Source organism: Ambystoma mexicanum, chromosome 3p (genome assembly GCF_040938575.1).
Source record: "Ambystoma mexicanum isolate Mex_15411 chromosome 3p, UKY_AmexF1_1, whole genome shotgun sequence".
Classification (NCBI taxonomy): Eukaryota; Metazoa; Chordata; class Amphibia; order Caudata; family Ambystomatidae; genus Ambystoma; species Ambystoma mexicanum.
In genome coordinates, this window is record NC_090925.1 from 964,772,888 (window position 1) to 964,791,759 (window position 18,872).

The following is an 18,872-nucleotide window of genomic DNA, read 5'->3' on the forward strand; positions in this document are numbered from 1 at the left end:
ATGGCCCTACTTTACTTGCTTTTGCCCTTTTGTTCAGCCCCCGAATGTTCCAAGTGAGCAGGCTGAATTTCAACCCTGTGGATGGATTTGTTTTTTGTGCCATTTCGATAGGATTATGTGATGCATAGAGGGGGGGGGGGTCGTTCCTTTTGGGGGTTCAGCATGTGATAAAGTGATTGCATTTTTTACGTCATTCAAACTGGTTAACTTTGTCTCCTGATGCCCAAGTGGGGCTCTTGCGGGAGTAACAATGTTCTCAAACAACAAAACAGTCCCTTGTAACCTGTGCCCGCCCCCACCCACACCATCGTCCCCAACATGATGATGATCCGTTATTGCAAACTTGTGGTTCTTCCCGGGGGGGACGAGTGCTGCAACGTCGCCCTCGTAGTTGAGCGCATCTCATCCGGCCCAATTCGAAGTGTGTGGGCTGATTCCTCCCCATCTACCACATTCACAACCTAAGGTTAATAAAGGATATCGTGGAGCTGCTTTCAGTCATTGGAGTTCCTTGGTTCCTGTACTGGTTGTTGCAGGTCATTTTGATCATGTTCGTGTCTCCCAGGGGGGAGGGGGATTGAGGCTTCTACATATGCCAGTGCAGCTGCGGGAGATTCGAAGAAGTGTGCCCGTCCCCCATGTTGTATGCGCAGCTTTGCGGGGAACAGTAGGGCATAGGGTACTTAACTTAACCTGAGTTGGCGTTTGATCATTTCATAGGATCACCTTTGAGTTTGGACTCCCGCTGAGAAGTCGGGGTAGATATGAATGTTGTTGTCTCTGTCCCTATAGTTCAATAGTTTGGCGATGACCGTACGGGGCAGGGCGCCAGGTTTGGGTGCCGGGGCTAGGGTTGGATGAGCCCGCTCAACCAAAAATTGTGGGGAAAGGTAGTCTTCGCCTAGAAGAGATTTCAGCAGGGTTTCGATTAGTGATTCCATTGGGCCTTTGCGGAAGGACTCGGAGAGCTCGACGATACAAATGTTGTTGCGGCGCAGTCTCGACTCCAAATCTTTGCACTTGTCCCGGAGCTTGTTCATCTCCCCGTTCAGGAGTGTTATGTCACGGGTATTCTGGTGGGTTGAGTCTTCGTTCGCGCTGATTCTGTTTTCAGTTTCCGTGATCCTGGCGCTTTCTTTGTTGACACAGGCTTTGAGTGAGCCTATTGTTGAGACGATGTCATCCAATTTTACATTGACTGCCATGAACCCATTTTGCACCGTGGCTAAAAGGTGATCAAATTTCGTGTCGTCTGTGGCCGCCGGTGTGGTGGCGGTCAATCGATCCGGGCCATCGCAGGGTGTTTGGGAGTTAGTGAAGGAATCCATCGGGCTCGTTTTCCTGCTCTTTACTATGTTTTTTCCGGGCATCTCAAGGATATCTTTTTTTGTTTGGCTCTGTTATATTGGTGGGTATGGGTACCCAAATAGCTCTGTTAGTTCTTGTGCCAAGCGCCAGGACAGAGTGGGCGAAGATTAGCTGGTGCGGTGGTTTCGGGCAAGGCGGTCCTAGCGTGTTGGTTTCCTATCCTTTCCCGTTTCTTTGGTCCTTGGTGGTTGGTCCTCCAACACTCTATGATCTTATTGTCGGGTTGCAGTGTCCAAACCAATTATGGCTGTGGGACTGGATTGTTCAAGAGGGTGTTGGCACTATTAGATGACCAATATCAGCGGGCCATTTAGTTGGAGGCTCGTTTTACAAGCTATACAAGTAGCATCAGCAGTGGACTGTGCCCTCTCACGTATTCACCTTTTCGATGATTTATAGTGGCGCAGGAAGGAGTGTTATTCGTGTGAGGAACTGTCACAAACGTCGGAAATGTCCTCTTCTTCAAACGACAACACAATTTCTCCCCCTTCCCCCGACTCCTCACCTTCCACTTTCTTCTTTGATTTTTCTTTCTTGAGTCTTGTAGGTCTCTCTTTTTTTTTAATGAAGATAAGGATGTCCTCGGTAAGATGCCACCGTGCGACCTAAAATGGTGTAACGGGGGTAACCCCCCCGGGAACGCCAATAAGGGGAAAAAGCCAGAGGCACAAAAAACCCCTAAGAGACTTCTTTCAGGAAAATGAGGTGAACATGGTTGAACACGGTGGAGTACGATAAGATTCTGGCACACGGCTGGTCTGGTAAATTTCAAGGGCTGGGCAAAAGTCACTCCAGGAACAGGCAGTAGTCGGTACACAGCAGATCCAGTAGGCTCGAGGGTCAGACAAGGGCAATCCAAAAGACAGGCTGAGGTCGGGTTCACAGCAGATCAGTAGGCACAAGGGTCAGACAAGGGCAATCCAAAAGACAGGCAGAGGTCGGGTACACAGCAGATCAGTTGGAAACAGGAAAGGAAAAGGAATGAAGGAGTAAAGGAAGAATGCGGGCTGGAAAAGAAGAGAGGAACCGAAAGCCAAATTAGGAATGCGAGAGAGGGGAGGAGCAAAGGAAGAGAAAAGGAGGCTAGGGAAAAGCAGAAACTGCAAGGAGCACAAATTGCTAAAAGTACCAAAAAGAGCAAGACGGAGGAATGCAAGCAAGAACACAGAGGGAGCGACGGCAACACAGGGAGAAACCCGGAAACGTTGCAACGCGTCTGTAACCAGGAAGTACGGACCTATATACTTCCGGTTACGTACGCGTGCAACAACTAGAATGATGCAGGAGAAAACGGAATACGTGCCGGAAAACGCTATGGCGGACAATAACGCCAGCGATTCCACACCCGCCATCCTTGCCGTGATATGACAGGAACTTACTTATGGATTATTTGTCCTGATTTCGGCGAAGATCGGGTTCTGGTGGTTGACCCTCTTACAATTTGTAATCTCTGTGTCGGATTGCCCTATACAGAGAAACGATTATGGCTGCTGAGGCGGAATGTTCCAGAGGGTTTTGGCACTATTGATTGACAAATGTTGGCGGGCCGTTCAGCTGTAGGTTTGTTGTATAGGCCCCGCAAATGTCATTGGGGATGGGCTGTGTCCTCTCACGTATTCTCTGGTTCATTAACTTATGTACCCGCAGGTAGGAGTGTTGTCCGCGTGAGAAACCGCCTCGTTGCTGATTAGTTCCGGCGGAGATTGGGATCTAGTGGTTGGCCTTCTGGTATTCCACGATCTCAGTGGCGAGTTGGTGTGCACTGATCAATTATAGCTGCAGGGCCGGGGTACTCTAGTGGATCTTGGCGCTGTTGGTCGGCAAAAATCAGCGGGCCGTTTCACTGCAGTTTTATTGTGCCGCTGGTTATGGGGCTGCCGCGGGGGGCAGATCTGTGGCTGGTTAATGCCGCCTGCAGCGTGGCCGCAAGGCTACTGGCGGCCTGTGTGCGGCCCGTGTCTCAATGGTCACTCTGGCCGCGTGCCTGTTGGATGCTCCCCCGTGTGGCTTTGTCCGATGTTTTGGGGGGTTGAGCGCAGCGGTCTTGGCCCCTGTGTTGCGCAGGGGTTGCTTGAGGCGTCACTCGGTGGAGGGAGATGGGGCCGGACCCAGAGGGTCTGCTGCCCAGCAGGGAACGCCCTGTGTGTGCAGAGTGGGATTCAGCGTGTGCAGTCGGTGCTTCGCGTATCTCGCTGGTGTTGCAGAGGATGCAGAAGGATGGTGGTGTCCTTACCGGGAGGTTCAGCTGAGTGGGTCTCCTCGCCGGTGACCAGGTTCCTCGCCTGCACCACCGCCAACGCCTGCAGTCACCTCCCGGGCCTCGAAGGCAGTCGGGGCGGCTTGCTGTTCACTCATCTGTCGCTCATAGTCCGCGACACAGGCTCCGCCAAGGCCCCCGCGCGCCCAGGAGCCTCGGTCTGCACGCTGGAATTCTCGGATCTGTTAGGCGGTGCGGAGCTTCCCGCCCGTGACGTCAGTCGAAACTCGGGTGTTTCAGGTCCGATTTCTTCCGTTTTTTCGCTTAAAGGCTTCGGGAGGTCTTGCTATGGCAGCTCTGACGTGTTTGTGGTACAGGGGGACCCAGAAACTACATATATTTAATGCAAGGATTTCTGCCGGAGAGGAGCTCTTCTCTTAGGCGGCCATCTTCGTTGTGCAACAGCCACGTATTCCTTATCTTTGATATTTCCTAATATCCATAATATCCAGCTTGCTGCCTGGGGGGGGAAGAAATCCCAGTAGAGGGCCCTGTGCGTCGATGGCTATCGAGTCGATGACCCTCAGAGGCTTCTGCCGACATCATCACAGGTATGAGTAGCGTGCGCAGTGTCCGTTGCTCAGTTCCATTTTTCCGTGCTTCACAGCTCCGGTAATGCAACGCTCGGTTCTGTGTATTCATCGAATTTCCTGTGAACATTTCTGCTAGTCTTAGACGAGATGGCCTCCTCATCGGCTCCATCTACGCCTTGGTCCGGTTATAAAAACTGCTGCGACTGCAGGGCTAAGATGTCCATGACGGATCCACACAGGGTCTGTATGTGGTGCCGTGGGGCAGAGCATCTGTGTTCCGAATGCGACGAGTGCATGTCAATGACGGCCAGGGCCTTAAGGCAGCGCAGAGGGAAGTTGGAGAGAGGTAAGCCTCAGAAATCCATGACCCCCTCGAAGCGCAAATCTTCCGACTAGTCGAGGCCTTTGTCTCCTCGTCATAAAAAAGCCTCCCGATCACGTTCTCGAAGTGGATCGCATCATTCTTCCTCTTCGAGGCATGGCAGGAAAAGGCGCCATAGGTCGCCGTCCACCTCATCCTCTAGTTCACCCGATATGGTCATTTGTCATTTGTCCCTTGAAACGCAGTACCCCGGCACAGTGGGAGGAATTCTGAAAAAGTATGTTAAAGGTGTTCGAGAACACGGCCTTGCCCCCCTCGAAGACACCTATAGGCGATACCCCAGGTGAAACACCTAGGAAACACAAGAGCCGTGAGTCCTCGATGTTAGGGAGGATTCTCAAAATGTGCTAATTCCTCTCTACCTTCGAGACCCCCAGCTCTTTTGCTGGACTTTGGGACTTTGAACTTTTTAATACTGTTTGTTTTCTGTGTTTATTTCATTGGTTATGGAGTTTTAGACGACTGCAGAGGCATCATCTTTTCATGTGTGTCACACAGCACCCTCAGTGCAGTGACGGAGGGAAGCCTTTCAGGCTGTCCCAAGGTTTAATTACCTTCTTTGGGATAAATTACTGTTTCACAGAGAAGTAAAGTGAAATTGACTTTACTAGTCTTTCCAAATTCCTAGAACCAGCACACACTATCTTACAATAGAGTGCTGGAGGGGTTACTTAGTATCCCCTATGTCTAGAAACTCATGTAGCAGTCAAATGCTACCCTTTCCTCTCGAAATGGCTGGTGGCAGTGGTTTTACAGCGAACTACCATGATTTTTCCCGACCGCGTACACCTGTAGCGTTAAATCGCGGGAGCCATGTTTTTCAAGATGGCGTCTTAGCCTCCTTTTTTTAACCAGGTCCCGGTCGTCATTTCTTTTTGGAAAGGTCCTCCTAGAGTTTGTCTCTGCGCGCCAAACCAGATTTGGTCTCTTTGTTCCTACGCCTTTGGAGGGCTTCAGGACTGAAGATCGCCTCTGGTGCCCGAGTGTCTGGGGTGGGCAGGAAGTGAGGGTAGTGCCCAAAACTCCCTGTGCTTAGTCTCCTAGGAGACCCAAATGAACTCTGGCGTGATTGGCTGCTGGCTGACTGTCCGGCAAGGACAGCCACCCTGCTGGGTGAGAGGCAGCTAGGCTGGAATGAATGGGAGAAAACTGTTCAAAAGGCGAGTCTCTTGACTTGGAAGGCAGTCGACCACTGGAAAGAACCAAAAACTAGCTGGAAGAGGACAGCTGCTGCAACTTCTGGACCGTTGTTTTGCCCGGTGAAGCCCTGCTGCAGGTCTGAATCGCCAAGTTCATCTCGACCGAGAAGCCCTTCAAGGACGACTTCTCCCTTTGAGTTGGTGGAACCAATCAACTCGTAGGCCACTTGGATACCATTCTCGGAGCTGGTTGTATTTTCCTCAGAGTGCTGCAGGAAACCGAATAGCCAGGGAGGACGACACCTGTTTGTGTGCTTGACGACAGCTACCGGAATTGAAGATTTGCCAGTTTGCCAGCTTTGTGACCAGTCCCCATGCAGTGCAGGAGTCCCCCGACGTCCTCCCTCTTGTCCCCACGACTGAGGCTCAGGAACAGCGAGATCTGCAGGAACTGCCAGGAACAGAAGTTTTCAGCTGCCTTTTTTTCTTCAACATAAGGTACTGTGAAAACCCGACCGAGAGAACTTGCCTCTCACTGTGAAAGTGCGTGAAACTTTGGCAACTTGCAGGCCTAGTCAGCTTGTGACCCGAAATATAAAACTTTCGTCTATGAACTACTTCTGAGAACCGTGGCAAAGACTTTTCCGTTTAACTACCAGAACTGTTTTTACTGATACAAGACTCTAGCCCATTGACTTTGGCCTACCTATTGCATTGGACCAACTCCTCTGTTTAAGAATAACTCTACTATTCGTTTTATTAACGTATGCATTTTTGCTCCTACTTCAAATGCTCTGAATGCCATTTTGCTCCTCCTAAAAAGTAGTTTAAATGCATCAGAACCAGGTAGTGTGAAGTACTTTAGAATATTTTTGTGATATAGATTGCCTCCTTTTAGTGAATGTTTTCTAACTGATTGTGTAATAAATTAATAAGTGTTTTACCAAGAAACCTTGAGTATAAGAGTCTATTTGAATACTTGTGATTGTACACCTCTGTGTAACAAAATTACAGCTCACATTCCTCTTGAGATAAGCCTGGCTGCTCAGTTCGCTACCAAAAACTGTGTGATACAGACTTATACCAAATGTTGATTTTGCTTACACCTGTAGTCATAGTTGTGTGTAGTGGTCCCAGAGGGTACTGCATTCCAACTTTGCCTAGCACTCGACCGCGGCTGTGGAAACTCCTCGAGAGCGTTCTAAACCCTTGAGTCGAGAGAAAGCCTTTGTGACGCACAAGAAGTCGTCACTATCGACCCATATGGCAAAGCCGAAGCGTGCATGATCGGCGCTCTCATCGAAGGATAAGCCATCGATGCCTCGCGTATCGACCTCCTCGACGCCGTACAAGACCAGTGCCTTCAACGCTTTCGTCGCAGACGCCACATTGGTGTCGATCCCATTGACGACTTCGAAGAAGTCGAAGCTGTTGCCATTTTCGTCTAAGCCGTTGACGTCATCATCAACGATTTCGGCTCCAATTATGACATCTATAGCACCTTCTTCCACCTTTTTTTTTTTTTTTTTTTTTTTTTTTTTAAACTTTTGTTTATTCATTCAGCTTGGTAACACAGATACAGGTGAATAACAATAGAGCCTTCAGAAGCAAACCAGGGCAATCGGCACATTACATGCAATACATATCAATGGAGTACATAAAGGAAAGGGTATCGGCATATGCACCTGGGGGGCCCATAGAAGGTCGAAACGAAGGTAAATGAAAGATAGCTCAGGGGCCACCTGAGGTTGGGTTAGGAGAGGGAGCTGGGGATACGGAATCTGAGTCGGTGTCAGTGGAGGACATGAACGAGCGGAACTTCTGCCATATATCTCTAGGTCTGGAGCAGGCGGGTTGTTGAACCGCCCAGGATTCTTCAGTGTCGGAGGCCCATGTAACTGCTCTGAGCCACTGCGCGTGGGTGGGGGGGATAGGCCGCAACCAGCAAAGTAGAATTGTACGCACCGCTAGTAGCATACAGAGACCAGCCAGTTTCCTGGAGTCGCGGTGGAGTTCAGGGAAATCATGAAATAGGCATTTCATTGGAGATGGAAGGAAGGGGGATTCGAGGATGGTCGATGTAGTGGAGCACACTGAGGTCCAGAATTGGGTGAGTCGAGGACATGACCAGATCATGTGGATGTAATCAGCATCCTCATAGCTGCATCTAGGGCACCTGGGGGAGGAGTCGCTAGAGATGCGATGTAGCCTGGTCGGGGTGTAGTGGTACCTGTGGATCACCTTAAATTGGATCAATTTAAACCGGGAGTTGAAGGACACCCCGTGGATCCGTGCACACATGTGGGACCAACGTTCATCGGTTATCTCGAGGCCGAGATCTGTCTCCCAGGAGCGCCTTAGTTTGGGGAATGTAGGGGGTGTCCTGGTTTGAAGTAAGGTGTATAGTCTGGAGATTTTGCCCCTCATTGGGTCAGGTGAGGAAAGTTCGGTGATTGCAGGTTCATCAGGTGGTAGTGTTGGGAAGTCTGTGTACTTGTGCTTGAGTACTCTACGTAGGGATGAATACTGAAGCCAGACGGAAGGTTTCCGTCTAAGGGGGGCCGGGAGGTCAGGCCATTCTATAAAATTACCTTGTTCAAATATATCGCGCAGCAGTTCATAACCCGCCTCGGCCCATGTGCGAACCACGGAGGGAGGGACTCGTGGGACCCCAGGGAGGAAATTCCAAATTGGAAAGTTACCGTGAAAAGGATGGGTGATGCCCAATATTTGCCAAGATTTGGATAAGGCCAAGGATGTGCATGTCGCTGGGTCCAGTGAGTCTGATACCGCCGGGATTGGCATGATCACCAGAGATCGGATGTCGCGATCGCTGACTGGCAGCCTTTCCAGTCTAACGTGGGGTGGGGGGTCCGATATGTTGAACCAGTGTGCAGTATGTTGGAGTTGAGCAGCCAGCCAGTACTTGAGGAAGTCTGGTGCCCCAAAGCCACCAGCTTCCATTGGGGTAGAGAGGGTCTTAAGCTTAAGGCGGACCGCACTGGAATGCCAGAGGAAGGAATTAAGAGAGCGTGTCAATGTCTGAAAGAACTCAGCTCCCGGCCACAGCGGAATATTAGCAAATCTGTACAGGAGTTGGGGAAGTACCACCATCTTCAGTACCCCTATCCGGCCTGCAAGTGAGATCGGAAGTTTGTTCCAGCCCTGTATTTTTATCATAAGGTTCGTGAGGTATGACTGAAAATTATCTTCCAAGACCCGTTCAGTATGACGTGACACTACTACGCCCAGGTAAGTGAATCTAGATTAGGCCCATGCGAATCCCATGGCATCGGGAGGGGGGAGCGTGCTGGGTGTGAGCGGAAAAAGGGTTGATTTAGAGCAGTTCACTGTAAGACCGGAGATCCGTCCGAAGAGAGCGACGTCTGCAAGTATTGGGGCTAGATTAGTTTCGGGGGAGCGGATATAGAGAAGAGCATCATCGGCATATAGAGAGACTATATCTGAGCAACCGGCAGTACGTAGACCCCTATTCGCATGGTTCTGGCGAAGCATGTCCGCAAACGGCTCCATTGCTACAGCGAAGATTAAGGGCGAGAAGGGGCAGCCTTGTCTGGTGCCCCTAGCTATTTGGAATAGGGGGGAGCAGCGGTCCTCAGTGCGAACTCTGGCGACGGGGTTGGAGTAAAGTAACCTGATCCAGGATACAAAGGTGGGACCAAATTTGCATTTATCGAGTACCCGCCAAAGGTAGTTCCACGAGACGGAATCAAAAGCTTTTTGCATGTCTAGGGTCGCGGCCACCGCGTGTACGCCAGGGTTCACTCTGCTTATAATGTTGAAAAGACGTCTCAGATTTAAGGAGGTGGAGCGGCCCGGGATGAACCCCGCTTGGTCAGGGTGGATGATATGTGGCATGTAAGGGACCAGTCGTAGAGCGAGTAATTTTGCGAAAATTTTAACGTCACAATTGATCAGTGAGAGCGGGCGGTAAGAGCCGCATTGAGTGGGGGATTTATTAGGTTTTAGTAGGACTGTGATGGTGGCTTCGCGGAGTGAAGGGGGGAACTGGCCCGCCTCCAACGATTCCTCCCAAAGAGCCACCAGGCGGGGGAGCAGGAGTGATTTGAAATGTTTATAAAACTCGACAGGGATACCATCTGAACCTGGGGCCTTACCCGAGGATAGAGAGTCTATAGCATCCGAGAACTCCTCAGGGGTGAATGGATTCTCGAGGGATCCGATGGTGTCGGGAGAGAGGACCGAGAGTGGGAGTCTATTCAGGTAAGCATCGATCTCTGCATCGGTGGCACTGTCAGAGTGTGCATATAGGGATTGGTAGAAGGAAAGGAATTCCGCATTGATATCTCCAGGGGAGGTGGCCATGGATCCATCGGGTCTCTGGATTCCGGGAATGGGTGGGGAGCCAAACTCATGGCGGAGGAGTCTAGCTAGGAGACGGCCAGGGCGCTCGCCCTCACCATACCTCCTCGCCCGCCCGGGATTATCAAGAAACTTCAGCTCGCGGTCCGCGAGGGTGCGGAAGGTGTCCAATTCAGTGCCGATTAACGCGAGGGCTACAGGGGTTGGATCTAGGGAATACTGAGCTTCCAGTGAAGATAACGTGGCCTCGCTCTCGGCGATCTCCCTGCGAATAGATTTGAGGATACCATTTTCCTTGGAGAGGGCAATGCCTCTGATGTAGACCTTAAAGGATTCCCAGAGGGTGGCCTGCGAGGACACGGAGTTGGTATTGATCTCAAAAAACTCCTCGATCGCCGACTCCATCTCAGAGCTAAATACCGAATCGAGTAGAGAATGCGGCTTCATTTTCCAGTATCTGGATCGATCCCGATCCGGGCCCCAGCATAGTGTAACGGTTACAGGGGAGTGATCGGATAGGGTCCTGGGGAGGATTGTCATGCCAGATACACTCCTTATTAGCCCATCAGACACCAGCCATCTGTCAATCCGAGAGAAGGAGTCGTGAACCGTAGAGTAGAAGGAATAAGAGCGGGAATCAGGGTAGAGAAGCCTCCATGCGTCAAATAAGGACAAGCGGGGAAGAGAGGAGAGTGTAGTGTAAGCCGCTCTGGAGAGTTGACGGGGTCTGGAACCAGATCTGTCCAGATCCACGTCGAATATTGTGTTGAAATCGCCTCCCCAGAGAATCGGTATCAGAGGGAAGCCATCTAAGAGAGTTATAAGATCAGAATAGAATCCGGGATCATCAATATTGGGGCCGTATATATTCAACAGGACTACTTCCTTATTCTGTAGGATACCATGGAGTAGAACGTATCTGCCCAGGGGGTCGATAATCGTGGCGATGGGGTTGTATCTAAGACTTCTGTGAATAAGGGTCATAACCCCGCGGCTCTGGGTAGAATAGGTGGTAAAGTACCTTTGGGGACCCCATGTTTTAGCAAATTTTTCACAGTATTCTGTGCATGCATGTGTCTCCTGAAGGAAGAGGATTTTAGTCCCATGTCGCTCGGCTTGAAGTTGTAGTAACCTCATTTTCTTATAATTACCCAATCCCCGTACGTTCCAGCTCATAAATGTCAGGGTTTCCTCACTCGACCCTCCAGGGATAGTCATAGAGAAATACGGGTGGGTGGAAATGTGCTCCCCATTGACGGTGCTCAATGTGGATCAATTTAAAACGCAGACGGGGCCATGATGCTTCGGGCTCTGCCCTTTCTGCGAACACCAAGCTGTTTTTAACATTTAACCCCGATCCCCCCTCCCCCTCCCACATCCCTCCCCCAAACGAAGGGATGAACAACCCAAACCCAAACAACCAAAATAAGAACGATGGCATCAACGCCTGGGGGGCCTGTGTACCGGCCTGGCGGCGATGCTCCGAACCATAAGGCAATTTTAGGATAAACATAGTGCCCACTAATATTCCCCGTTCCCACCCAGGGGAGGGACCATGGGTGACGGTGGAGGGAATGGACAGCAGGTGGTGAAACAAGAGAACTGGAATGAGATAGTATGTATAACCGATCCGCTGGACCGAGAATCGTATTAGCTCAACTACGAGAACTGAGAGAAAATCCTAAGGAGAGATGAACAAGGGGGAGAAAAGCATTTGACGGGCATCCAGAGCCTATCAGGGAGGGGGGTGGGCCGAGCAGGAGATTGCCCAGCAACCCGGCTATATTGTGACAGGCCAGTGAAACTGGAGGCAACAATCACAGTGAGAAACAACAACAGTGATACCAACATTTTTGTCAAAAATGTGAACGAGGCAGTACACGGGAGACACATCAGGTAATAGCGGAGTGACAAAAAAACAGCCAAGAATTAAGGCAGGATTAAACGGTGTCAATTCAACAATTAGGGCGATCCGTTGCGGGTCAGTGTCAGTGACTGTCACAGGAACATTTCAGCCGGGAAAGCGTTCATCAATGAACCTGGATGCCTCCTCGGGCAGCGTGAAAAAGTAGACCCGGTTTGTGTGTTCGATACGCAGTTTAGCGGGGTATAACATTGCATATTTAACCTGGAGATCGCGCAGCCTCTTCTTCACTGCCAGGAAGGTTTTTCGCTCACGTTGAACTGCCACAGAGAAGTCTGGATATAGGTGTATCCTGGCTGCGCCTAGACGAAGGTCCCCCTTGGCCCTCGCCGCCCTGAGGAGTGCATCGCGGTCGCGAAAGTTTAAGACCCTGGCTATGATCGGGCGTGGGGGTGCTCCAGGTTTGGGTTTTGCCATAAGTGAGCGGTGGGCCCTCTCGATCGCGAACTGCGGGGAAAGTTTAGGGGAGTCAAGGAGTTGGAGTAGCATGCCTTCCACGTAGTCTTCCATGGGGTCATGTATATCATCCTCTGGCACCCCGATTATGCGGAGGTTGTTGCGCCTCGAGCGGGATTCGAGGTCCTCGTTCTTCTTCTCTACCTCCGTAACGCGGGCAGATAGCGTGGAGACCTCCACACGGAGGGAACCCAGGCCGTCCTCGGCGGTGCCCACTCGTGTCTCGATCTCGGCAACACGACTATCAGTCCTCTCCATGTGTGCTTTGATGGATGAAATCGTGCCGTTCATGTCATCGAGTTTACTATGAATTGTGGTGAACCCCTCTCGGATAAACTCCATCATCTTCTGGGAGTCGGATGGTTCCAGTGCCGGTGAGGGGGAAGGTTCCAGTGATGACGCCTCAGCTCCAGGGGTCCCCGAGGGTTTCGTGAAAATATTGATCGAGGATTGTTTCTTGCCGGTTCGTGTTGACATGTTGCCGGTAGGGGGGGAAACTTAAGTACCGAAGAGAGAGGGCAGGGCCACAAGGGGAGACGCCAGGATCGCCAGGGAGACGTGTGAACGGGAGGTCCAAGCAGAGCACCAGGAAGGAAGGGGTATGGCGTCTCCGATGGGGGGCCCCGCCGGAGCACGAGGGAGCCGATGATCCCCGGGTGGACCCGAACACCCCACCGGAAAGTCTGTAGGGGCGGTCAGGGTCCGAGTGGTATTAAACAGTAGTAGAGGCAGTAGTAGCCGGAGTCGCAGGTGTCAGTGTAGGAGACCACCACAATACAATGCAGTGAGGCGGGTGGTGCACCCCCTTGGAGATTAGGCCCACCAGTCGGGGGGTTCGGTGGGAAACCGTTGATGATGTCTTCGTGTAGATAAGCGTGCTGGGTATCACCTCCTGAAGGTTTGAGGGGGGGTTGGTGGCTGGGGGAGAAACCACTGGAGAGGAATGCCACTGTGAGAGGCAGTAAGGCGGTCAGTGGAAGGAGGGAATCCAGGGCAACTAGGGACCAGGAGCAATGGCACTTGGAACGTTGGTGGTTGGTGACCACAGCGCACTCCGAAGCGGGAGGAAAAGCAGCCGAAAGGGGCTTGGCTAGGGTAAACTCCACAGAGTGTCTCAGAGATGGGTTATCAGGTCGGCGAAATCTGCCTCCGCAGGCCACGGATCCGGGAAGAAATGTTTATGGTGCGGCACAGTTGAAATGGAGCGGGCCCGGGGTGCACTCACCTCGCGCCAGGGGGCCCGAGAGGTACCCGTGGCCCCTGAGGTATAAGAGATGTGGGGCTGGGGTCCGGGGGAAGGGGGCAACTCACCGCCCGGAGCACCAGAGTCCCAATGGTGTGCAGCACGCCCCCCAGGATGGGGCAGCGGAGCGAAGCGCTCTGGAATCCGGAGTAAGGGGGCCTTGGTGTAGAGGATGAGGCCAGCGGTGCCTGTAGCCGGTGGGGGGGGAGCGACCGCACAGATCGATCAGAGCGCCCAACCCCCACAGTAGGCCGCAAGCCGCTTGTCGCTGGTGCGGTCCCCCGAAGTCAGGAGCGGGGCCCAGCCCACGATGGAAGTTCGGCAGCACGCCGCCCAGGATGGGGCAGCGGAGCGGAGCGCTCTGGAGTCCGGACAAGGTGTCCACCGGAATCAGAAAACGGGGCCAGCCGCCCTCGTAGCAAGTGGGGGAGGGCGAGCGCGCAACCGAGTGAAGCGCCCCTCCCCCTCGGCAGGCCTCAAGCCGCGGGACTCCAGCGCGATCCCATGGATCGGAGTGCGGGGTCAGGGAGGCACCCACTCAGCCCGCGGCGGGTCGTATCTCCGCAGCAGGAGCGGCACCGTGGGCGGCGGTTGGACTGTGGGTGCTCGGACTCCTCAGCAGCCCCTCTGGAGTGTCGGATGGTCGTGGTGCGGGGGCAGACAGGATAATTCCGACGAGAAGGTGCCTCACAGAACGGAGCCGAAAATCAGGCGGCCATCTTCGCTGAGCGCAACAGCGCCCCCCACCTTCTTCCACCTTTCACAAAAATTACACACCACAACCTTGTTCAGAATATTTCAAAACCCTCTCCTCAATATATGAGGATGCAGAATCATCTGATGAGGAAAGACCTTTTGGTCTTGAATATGGGACACCTTCTGTTCCAGAAGAACTTGTGTCAGAAGAATCCCGAATGAAACACCAGCAGGACTCTCTGCTTGAGGCAAGTGGCATTGACACTTCCCCTGCAATCGAATTTGGTAGAGCAGATCCAGGAGATTATGCTGAAGGCAATTATAGATTGCTTATGACTAGAGTGATGGAGTACATGCAGTGGTCTAGACCCACACCTGTTTTCGAGCAGGATGACTTAACTAATATACTCTATTAGGGAACTCCCGTCCCCTGCACACTATCTGGGGCTTATGGAGCCAAAGTATTCAAAGAGTATCTAATATAGGTATTTGGTATAGTTTTTGGTTAGGCTTAAACCTAGCCTTGATTGAAACAAGTGTTTTTTTGGCTAACATAGTTAAAACATAGAGACAGTTGTAGAATAGATATTCACTTAAGTACAAAAGACAACTTGTGACTTGATCTTTAGTTCAGGATTTATTGGTCCAAACAGGATTGCCCAACGCGTTTCGAGAGTTATTCTCTTCTTCAGGGGCTATATGCAATTCAAAACTTTAAATCTTTTAAAAAAAGTTAAACAATGTTCTAGATTAGTTGAATAATTGATAATAATAATTTACATTCAATTGCAATATTCATTTTTACAAGAAGATATTCATTAGATAATAGAAAACCTAGTTATTTACAATTCCAGTATAAGCATTGATTATCGTGTAACAGTGATCCCACTGTCGCATATGTTCACAATTTTGGCAATTACACCATACCAAACCAAAAGAGGTATCCATGATTCTTGTGGAAAAACCTTAGTTCATTGAAACCAATTGGTCCGAGTGGACCATATCTTTAAATATCGTATTTGAAAATATCTGATGAAAGCTTTAATATCTGTTCAATTTGCATATGTACTCTACATGTTGCTCCCACATTTCCCAATAAATTCCGTTTGAGTTTCTTGCATCGCCATGTAGCTCTCCTCTATTCAAGACAAGGTTACTATAACTAACTTCTTCACATCTAAGAGTTGGTCCTCGTCATCTAAGAGTTGTATCTCAGCAGACCATGTCCGCCATTTTTTTACCTTCATTTTTGTACTTTTATTTTTTACCTTTGTTTTTAATGTTCATCTACTATAGACCCCTTATATTGATATACACCATAGGGTCGTATCCGATCGCATCTACAAATTACACCACGGCACTAAGATATTAATCTAGTATGTTGTTTCGATTGAATCCTTTCTTAACGTCACGCACCCGTCTCCTTGTTTACATTCGTGACGTCATGCACGCACGCCGCGTGATGACGTCACGTTTACATTATCCACAAATACGGCCATCTTGTAACCTAGTCTCACACTCTGTATTCCCCAGCGTACGGAGCCGGACGGCACCTGTTTCCAGTCGAGTCATACAGTCATAAACCTGTAAGTACGCTGACAACGGCCCTCAGCCAATCTTTTTTTACCTTAAGAGAATCTGTTTAGATCCTAAACTGGGTTTCTTCGATTCCCCAGATTAAAGAAAAAAGCCACACTGGCATTTCTCTCCTCCTAATGGAGAATCCGTGGATACTACGGTAACGTAGCAGTATGCCTACAGACTTCGAGCACGACCATCTTTCCCACATCTCTAGAGATTGAACTCCATTAAGTAAGTCTATTATGTATCCCCATTAGTGAACATCTCAGTTTAGATTGTTAGTGTCTTTAATCATATCAATATACCAATATACTTAGATTGGTCCATCACTTTATTTTACACAGGCTTATACACCGTATTGACTCCTGTTGAAACTGCCGATGTGAAATATTTTACAGACCCATAATCATGGATCGTTCTTCTTATCCTAATATTTAAAACCTAAAAACAGGGTAAGCCAACCACTATTCCTTACCACCTTGAGATCTCGTGCTGCAACATTAAAATATGTAATTAGGAATTACTCTATGTCCTTCTTTCTGAAAATGGCGATTAACTAGTGCTTTTTCTTTCTGTTACTTTAATATTAGCTAAAAAACCAATTGGTTTCAATGAACTAAGTTTTTTCCACAAGAATCATGGATACCTCTTTTGGTTTGGTATGGTGCAATTGCCAAAATTGTGAACATATGCGACAGTGGGATCACTGTTACACGATAATCAATGCTTATACTGGAATTGTAAATAACGAGGTTTTCTATTAGCTAATGAATATCTTCTTGTAAAAATGAATATTGCAATTGAATGTAAATTATTATTATCAATTATTCAACTAATCTAGAACATTGTTTAACTTTTTTTAATAGATTTAAAGTTTTGAATTGCATATAGCCCCTGAAGAAGAGAATAACTCTCGAAACGCGTTGGGCAATCCTGTTTGGACCAATAAATCCTGAACTAAAGATCAAGTCACAAGTTGTCTTTTGTACTTAAGTGAATATCTATTCTACAACTGTCTCTATGTTTTAACTATGTTAGCCAAAAAAACACTTGTTTCAATCAACGCTAGGTTTAAGTCTAACCAAAAACTATACCAAATACCTATATTAGATACTCTTTGAATACTTTGGCTCCATAAGCCCCAGATAGTGTGCAGGGGACGGGAGTTCCCTAATAGGGAACTTACTCTGTTCTCATATTTCCTTCAACCCATATGCCAGGGTTGCTATTTTTCTCCCCCGCACCTTGACTTTAGATAACGTTACAGAAACATAAAAAATAACTCACACAAAAGTCTAGATACATTTAGGTGTGCAAAGGTGTCCTTTTCTCCTTTAACTGATATACTCGACAAATGACTACAGGAAGACCCTATTGTCCTTTTTCACAAAGCTCTACATAAGAGGGTGTCTTCCAACTGTGGAAACACCTGAGGTTATCCCTGCAGTTAACAAAATATTGACAGCTAAATATAGAGCATTGGCTTTGGACCCTCTATATCTTTCAAAGCACCCAGCACCAGAAAGCCTGGTAGTACAGGCTGCAACCTCTTCTGGCAAACAAAATGCCTATCACAGAATCTCGCAAGATAGGGATGACAAAAAATATGATGCCATGGCCAAGAAGGTTTTCTTGGCCGGTAGTATGGCGTTAGTCTGCTAATGCCACATGCACGCTGGCGAGGTTTACCCACACCCTTTGGGATTGTATTTCAATGGCGGCTGACCATATCCCCAAAGGAGAGGAAAGGGACGGTTTCTTGAACCTTATCAAGGATGAAAAGGATGCTATGTGCGAATCCCTCCAGACTGGTCTCGACTCTGTTGACAGCGTCAGCAGAGACATGGCGGCTAGTAAAGTAATCCGCAGGCTTGCATGGTTGGGGAAGTCAGGATTTGCCCCAGACGTACAGTACAGACTCCTCAACATGCCCTTTGACGGCACACATTTATTTGGGAGTAAAGCTGATGAGAGTTTGGAGAAGCTGCAAACTTCCAAGGCGGCAGCCAAATCCCTTGGAGCTGCTATAAGGCAAACTCCAAACCGCTCCACAGGTGCACCTTGCAGGGGTAGGTCTTTTCGCTATTATTCTGCATTCGGAAGAGGCATAGGACAGCAAGGTCAAAGACGATTCCCCCATGGTGAACGGGGTAGAGGTACTAAGACCGCAACAGCAGGTGTTACTTCACTGTCAGCATCTGCGTCAGCTGCCCCAAAACCTCTCTGAGGTCTTACATCACAAGACAGCAGTAGGAGGCAGATTAACACATCATCTGACAGAATGGCAGGCTATTACTTCAGATGCTTGGGCATTGGAGACAATTGCCCAAGGTTACTGCCTGCCTTTCCTATAAACACCTCAGAGTCATTCACTGGGGGACAACTCTTTGAAGGTTCTGGATCCGCTCCTTATGCAGGAGATTTTAACTCTGCTAGAGAAAGGTGCTATATAACCAGTACCTGTAGTGGAGAGGAACAAGGGTTGGTACTCCCTGTATTTTCTAATTCTGAAAAAAGGACGGAGGATTGAGACGCATCTTGGATTTAAGACTTGAACAAGTTCCCCAGGAAGGACAAGTTCAAGATGGTAACCCTTTCTCAGATCCTTCAGGCCCTCCAGCTTCATGATTGGTTGGTATCATTGGACCCTTAGGATGCTTACTTTTATGTTCCAATCCATCACAAGCACAGAGGTTCGCCATTGACAACTCTCACTATCAGTTTCGGGTTCTGCCATTTGGGCTAACCGCCGCCCTGAGGGTTTTCACCAAGTTAATGGCGGGTGTGGCAGGGAGTCTCAGGAGAGGGGGGGATTCATGTCTATCCCTACCTAGACCATTGGTTGATCAGGGCTAATTCCCCGGAACAAGCCCTAGATCATCTAAGTTACTCTTGCCACTCACTCCACAGACTGGGCTTCTCCCTCAACTTCAAGATGTCCCACATGAT

General features: G+C 49.6%; 1 protein-coding gene across 4 annotated transcripts in view; it reads left to right on the forward strand.

Annotated features, from left to right (window-relative positions):
• Window positions 1-18,872, forward strand: part of ITCH (itchy E3 ubiquitin protein ligase) — a 2,968,415-nt gene that overhangs the window by 2,694,008 nt on the left and 255,535 nt on the right. The gene's annotated exons all lie outside the window — the stretch shown is intronic.